Genomic DNA, 7,788 nt, shown 5'->3' with positions numbered 1-7,788 from the left:
CCATAAGTGGCCTCGTAGCCACAGGAACGTTAAAACACAGTCTTCCTTTCCTTCTTTTCAAGAACAGCTTTTTCTCCTGAAAACAAATTTAATATTATCAAATTCTGTGTGCATATATTGTCATCGAAAACAGACCTTGCCGTATATAGGGTGCTCGGAAATTTCCGGTACAAACTTCTAGGACTTGTAGATGGGACTGAGTACATAATATTTTGAATAGGAACCCATGATTGGAAACGTATCGTTTCCGTTCTACGACGGTTTCAGTTCAGATGTTTAATTCATCCACTTCTGCTTGAGGAACTGAATTAGGCGCGACGCAGTACAGTTATCAGAAAACAGTTCGAAATGGGACATAATGAAATGTCCATTGATCACTTAAGCACATTTGTTTGTATTAAGACCTAAAAATTTCGTGTTTACGTCATTCCAAAACAAAAAGAACCCAGCATACTGTACGTGCAGAACAGTACTGATGCATTAAAACAGCGGCTCGATTAGCGACCACCAACATTGTTACAGACATTGAACACGTTATCGTGTCTACCTTATTGCATATCAGGACAAGCAACTCTGAGACTTTTCTATTTCCCTCAGCAGGCGTCGACGCGTTACACATTTGAACTGAAACTGACGTAGAACGGTAACAGTACGTTTCAGGCCATGGATTCCTGTTCAAAATATTATGCACTCGCTCCCCTCTACAAGTCCTACAAGTTTGTGACGGAAATTTTCAAACACCTTGTATGTTAGTGTAATGGAAAATATGGAAGTTGAAGAACAGGTCTGTTAATATTGGCTTCCGACATATGGAATGCAAGTAGCACAGCTGACCGACCCAATCCAAGGAAGGAAACAATGAAGAACGAAAGATTAAGATGTAATGTCTTTCTGAAGAGGACTGAGTACAGTCCATGTGAAACTTGTGTTAGGAAGCAGTTGATTCCATAAATTATCTGGGAGTACGCATTAGGAATGATTTAAAATATAATTATCATATAAAGTTGATCATCGGTAAAGCAGATGCCAGACTGAGATTCATTGGAAGAATCCTAAGGAAATGCAATCCGAAAACAAAGGAAGTAGGTTACAGTACACTTGTTCGCCCACTGCTTGAATACTGCTCAGCAGTGTGGGATCCGTACCAGATAGGGTTGATAGAAGCGATAGAGAAGATCCAACAGAGAGCAGCGCGCTTCGTTACAGGATCATTTAGTAGTCGCGAAAGCGTTACGGAGATGATAGATAAACTCCAGTGGGAGACTCTGCAGGAGAGACGCTCAGTAGTTCGGTACGGGCTTTTGTTGAAGTTTCGAGAACATACCTTCACCGAGGAGGCAAGCAGTATATTGCTCCCTCCTACGTATATCTCGCGAAGAGACCATGAGGATAAAATCAGAGAGATTGGAGCCAACACAGAGGCATACCGACAATCTTTCTTTCCACGAACAATACGAGACTGGAATAGAAGGGAGAACCGATAGAGGTACTCAAAGTACCCTCCGCCACACACCGTCAGGTGGCTTGCGGAGTATGGATGTAGATGTAAATATACGCTCTTCACATTCTTGATGAACTTCTTTCCTGTTATTTGGCAACGAATATCATAATACTGTCTCGACATGCATTTAACTAACGCGTTCATCTTACGGTGGAAAGTGTTACGAAACGACCACAGGATTTCATCTTTGCGTTTCATTGTTTCATGGAGAACTTTGCAGGTGTATCTACGAACGTGGTTTCTTTCCGGCTAACTTGCGTTTTCGGTATTTGGGTATACTTCCTTTATCTACACACGTGACATAAACACAAAGCAGAACTTTATTAGCATAACAGCATGTAACAATCTCCAACGGATGTGGCACTAACACCGAGAATCTTTCATATATCAGGGGATGTTTAAAAAATTGTGCACACACGGAATTGTTATGGAGAACACGAATAAACTGACTGCATATACTTCATCATAAAAAGATTAAAAGTCTGGAACTGAAGATACTGGTAACATCCTATTCTACGATTAATGAAAAATTTTGGTAACGAATATGCGCTACAGTCTGAAAACGTGGGTAGAACAGATTTCTGATAAGAAATATTTTCACCATGTAATTTCTCAAGAGCACTGTCATAGCTGTACAGCAGCACATACTTTGGGGTTACATTCTGTTTTTATATACTCTGGTTCTGAGTTAAGGCTCATTCCAGAATTGGTCGAAACAGGGAGGCTGGATCTAACTGTAATTCGCAGTTGGAATAACAATGACTCTGTCAAAAGAACAAAATATGTAAGTCTATTTGTGTATGCGTGTGTATCGTTTATCATTGTCTGAAATCGACGTGTTTCTAAATGTTTACTAAAGTTCCCGCTGAAAGCACTGTCCGTATACAGCGATGATAATGATTAGCTCTTCGCTGCAGCCTAGTCCATTGCCATTTAACGTTTGTTGTGCCCATTAAAAGACCGCCATCTGCTGGATTCCTTTTTAACTGACATTCACATAGCAACAATACAGTAACCACTCCCACAAAGATTCTCTCCACAAATGGATAAGGAATATAGCGTTCCATATCCTATCGTACTGTCTGTAGCTCGTGGTCTAGTGGCTAGCAATACTGCCTCTGGATTACGCAGTTCGATTCCCGGCCAGGTTGAGGATTTTCTCTGCCTGGGGACTGGGTGTTTGTGTTTTCCTCATCATTTCATCATTATTATCATTCATGACAGTGGCTAGAATAGATTGTGTAAAAAAATTGGGCTGTGCACAACTTGGGACTTTGTACGGGCGTTGATGACCGCGCAGTTGAGCACCCCACAAACCAAACATCATGATCAACCTATCGTGTTAACAGACATGTGTATCATTACTATACAGATACATAATGCGAGTAGAGTTATATTTCTGCTATTATATATACAATTGTCATGTCGTAGAAACTGCATCAAATGGAAATGTTCAAATATGTGTGAATTCCTAAAGGACCAAACTGCTGAGGTCATCGGTCCCTAGACTTACCACTTGAACTAACTTAACGCTAAGGACAACACTCACACCTATGCCCGAGGGAGAACTCGAACCTCTGGCGGGAGGGGGCATAAGATGGTACTGACTGTGAGAGTAGTGGACCAAAGCGGCGCGGCCGGCCGCGGTGGCCGAGCGTTTCTAGGCGCTTCAGTCGGGAACCGCGCGACTGCTACGGTCGCAGGTTCGAATCCTGCCTTGGGCATGGATGTGTGTGATGTCCTTAGGTTAGTTAGGTTCAAGTAGTTCTAAGTTCTAGGGGACTGATGACCTCAGATATTAAGTCCCATAGTGCTCAGAGCCATTTGAACCATTTTGAAAGTGGCGCGAGTCCATTTTGTTACTCCGAATTGCCTACATCAGGGGCAGGTATGCACTCAGGGGCAAACCTATTGTTCTGCTTTGATTGACAGATAGTTAACCTACTGTTCTCCCTTAATTGATAGGTACTTGACGTATTGTTCTGCTAAAAGGATCCTTCCTTTTGAGTGACAGCACTTAACCTAGCGTTTACCAGCACGCTACCCCTCCCCCCACCCCACCCCTCAGGAAACCATCCCCCTTGTTGCTACAAGTACACGTTCAGGTCTGCGTTATTGGAATAGCCCCTCTTACTCTTATAAATTTGATTGAGAACTTAATTAAATTGATCAATTAACTTAATCTAACCCACCTCCCCTCCCCCAGAAAATGGTGGGTAGTTCAAATTCCATCAGGACATTGCAACACACCACAGCTACCTCCACTAAACTAAGAAAATGGCGGGAAAATAGTCACTTGGGTTACCTCCAGAAACCTAAGTCATCCAACTGCCACCTCTTCCTAGGAATTAGCAGGAAAGGACTCAGCCTGTGCTGGATAGGATGGACGTATGTCTTTATTTTGCATGCAGTCTCTATTTAAACAATTAGAGGCAGTACCACCATCAAGTGTATTCACCATGAGGTCCGGAGTCCAACTGATCTAGTACACAGTGCCACCACCAGAAGGCGCTATCGCCCCTCCCGTGAGTAATCCAAGATGGCGGTGTGTAGGATAGGATGGACATAAATCTTTATTTTCAGTCTTTATTTAAACAATTAGAGGCAGTACCGCCATCAAATGTGTTCACCCTGAGGTCCAGAGTCCAACTGACCTCGTACACAGTACCACCACTAGAGGGCACTGCCATCCCTTCTGTGATGTAATCGAAGATGGCGGTCTGGGGGGCAAAATGGCGGAAAAAGGACTCAGCCTGTGCTGGGCTGCTGGATAGGATGGCCGTGAATCTCTACTTTGCAGGCAGTCTTTATTTAAACAATTTGAGACAGTAGCTCCATCCACTGTGTCCACCATGAGGTCTGGAGTCCAACTGACCTAGTATACAGTACCGCCACCAGAGTGCCTTTTATCCCAAGGCGGTCTGGAGGGGGATAAATGGTGGGGAAATGACTCAGCCTGTGCTGGGCTGCTGGAGAGAGGGAGGAGTGTACTTTATTTTCGAGCCATTTATTTAGGGACGGATTTGACATAGTATATTTATTACACGGATACAAAACACTCTCCCTGACATGCTTGGGGTCACAATATACAGCGTACAGACACGCAAACAACTTTTAAACTACCAAAATCATGTAGTACACAGATGTGCAGACACACTCACTAATTATAAAATGTCAAAATAATGCATACAGTTTATTTAGGAGCAGGTTTCAGATGTGCAGACACACTCACTAATTACAAAATGTCAAAATAATGCATACAATTTATTTAGGGGCAGGTTTCACGTAGTTTATTTAGTTTACTGGTAAAAAAACCCTCACCCTCACGTGCTTGAGGTCGCAGTAAATACTCTACAGACCTGCAAACTACTCGTCAATCACCGAAACAATGCAGTACATTGATGTGCAGAGACAGAAACAAGTCCTAAATTGTCAAAATAATGCATCAAAAACACTCTGCCGACACACTTGCTAATTGTCAACTGTTGAAATCATGCACTGCACACCTGTTCACAAAATAATGCAACAGACACCAAAACAACTCGTAAATTGTCAAAAGATAATGCATGTGTAATGCTCACAACGCTTAAACAGCCGAAAATAATCCAGTGCATAAACACTCAGTGCATGTAAAAATCACTTTCGAACTATCATCAACCACAACTATCAAAGGCTCCAATGTGCGCACATGCTTTGCAGGGCTAGCCGCATGAAAGCCAGCACTGGAGCACTAGCCAATTTCTCTCGTGCCGCTGCCGATGGCATGTGAAAGTCGCGTCTACAGTTAAGAGTTCTTCGTGTGTTATACTGGCGCCACTTCTCCATTTAAATAAGCGCCAAGTCACCCTCTGGACCACACACACGTGTTCACCACTGCTGGCATGAAGCCTCTCGCTACCAGTGATCCAGCAAAGACCTAACTGCCGAGTGACTCACCCTCACAGATGCTGCAGAAATCTGTTCTATTGCTTCCCAGAATAGCACAGGCTGCATTGCTCGTAGCGATCCTAACAGGACGTGAGCTGCATCTAGCCGTGCATGTGTGCTTACCTGCCCAGTGTGGCTGATGCATCACCCCAAAATGTCCGTGCAGTGACCAGGACCTGTTTACGAAAATAGCCCAGAATAGCACTGATTGCATTCTCCCCAATGGTCCTAACGAGACATCACGTGTTCCCTTTCTGGAAATCGTGACGTCGTGCTCTCAACATACATCTCAGATATGTTAAACATTCCCAGTGCTAAAAGCCTTCTTCATGTCTGTGTGCGCTCATGAAAACACCGCTAATTATAAAAGCATTCTTCTTATTTGGAAAGAGAGCACTGTGTAAGGGCAAACAGGGGGAAATCAGAACAATTATGCAAACAGAATTGGAAGCACTGTCCTACAGAAGAGAAAAATTGCGAGAATTTTCGGTACCCTACAGCTACTGGTCTGGAGATGTCCTACTGCCACAGTGGCGGATAAGTGATGGCAACCCCACCAGAGATGGATAGTCTGCTTCAACTTGTCTTTAAACACTTGCTTTCTCAGAACTTTCTGTAGATACCTAGCCTCCATCTTATTCGAATCAGTTTGTAGATGCTCTTATACCCCAGCATGTTGGATGTCTTGTGAATGAATGGAGCACTCAGATTGGCCCTTATTGAATTTACCTGTCAAACTGCTGCTGCTGCTGGTGTGGGAGCACCATCCGACATTGTTTTCTGCAGACGAGACTTTCAGCCGTAAAAGTATTTTGTACAGATCGCCATACTGCACTGACAGTTAAACCCTGCAAAAGTGGCAAACAGATTGTCAAATAGGGAAAGACTCTTACTCATTACACTGCTATGCCACTGAGGACGAAAGGTTGAATATTAGAGCGTGAAACCGATCTCCAACCTGGCAATATATCACTGTGTACTGTGTCGATGTAGTAAACATACAACTCGTATCCTGCTCCATACATAATCGCCCCTTTTACATCATTCGTATAGCTGTCGACTGCCAGACACTGCAAAGACAGACCGCACCAGATATACTCCTCATTGCACTAGATATTTCCTTCTAGGTCAGGCAGTTATCCACACCCGATGCATGACCAGAGCGCTCTCAGGGGACCAAAGCCACTCTCAGAAATATTGTACAAAGGCTGGGTTGGTTCCTCTCAACACAAAGATGTTACTGTTTCTTATCCCGACCTGCTTGCTTGCTTGCTTTTCTACACCCATCTCTAGACTGTGGGTATTAATGAACACATGTATTTTCCCAATGTTTGCCAGAATATTATACCATTTACGCGATACTTTTCGATATCAAGCACATAGCAGTATCCTGCCAACTGCTCGTGCAACATAATTCTGAAGATATAGACTGGGCATTATTTCTGTACAAACCCGAAACTATAGTGAGGTGGAGAATGCTGTAAGCCACTGAGTAACTAGAAACTTATCCCATGTGCTAAGACCTTCACACGACAACCAAAAAAAAAAAAAAAAAGAGGAAACTGATATTTCCACTCGTGAATACTGATGTCGGTGATATAACAGATTCCAAATCATCCCTATGATTTACAAAGTCAACTGAGATGTTTCACATGTCTAGAGAACCAGCAAACCTGTCTTCCACCTGTCTTTCATCTGCTGTATGCACACACCAACATCGATATTCCCTCAACTAAATAAAGGCACGAAATGTGCCGAAGCAATCCACTGAACAATTGACATGGGAGGGAAAGCAGTCCAGTGCAAACACACGTCCATATTGAGTCTTCTCAGATTTTCACGTGATCACTAAAGCTCTCCAACACATACTAAGTATTGGTTCGCTATTTGGCCATCTAGAGGACGACCTGGTTGTCAGCTATATTCCTACACCCCAACAGGCCTCTCTATTCGGACAGCTCCTACTGTTAGCCTGAACCATGAATCCTTTCCAGCCACAGGTCACCAGCACTGCACGCCATGCATAGACAGAATCGTCCTAAGAAAAAAAACCGGCATCATATATATTTTATCCCTCTACTTACAATTAAATGTTATGATCGTGGTCCCAATTGAATGACATTCAACAATGAGCAAAGTATCAGAAATACAACCTCCTGAAGGCTGTGGCTCTGGAAATAGAAATATCTGTACCATTCTTATGACTTGACATACTCTTCCTTCTGCTATCACAGTATTCCACCTCAAATCCATACCTTCCTTACGACTGGACATAGTCATTTCCTTTGCACATGTCAGAACACACACACATATTATAAGCCTGATGCTCAAGGTGAACGTATCATGCACACCCTACTACT

This window comes from Schistocerca piceifrons, chromosome X (genome assembly GCF_021461385.2).
Source record: "Schistocerca piceifrons isolate TAMUIC-IGC-003096 chromosome X, iqSchPice1.1, whole genome shotgun sequence".
Taxonomy (NCBI): Eukaryota; Metazoa; Arthropoda; class Insecta; order Orthoptera; family Acrididae; genus Schistocerca; species Schistocerca piceifrons.
This window is presented reverse-complemented; position numbering follows the sequence as displayed.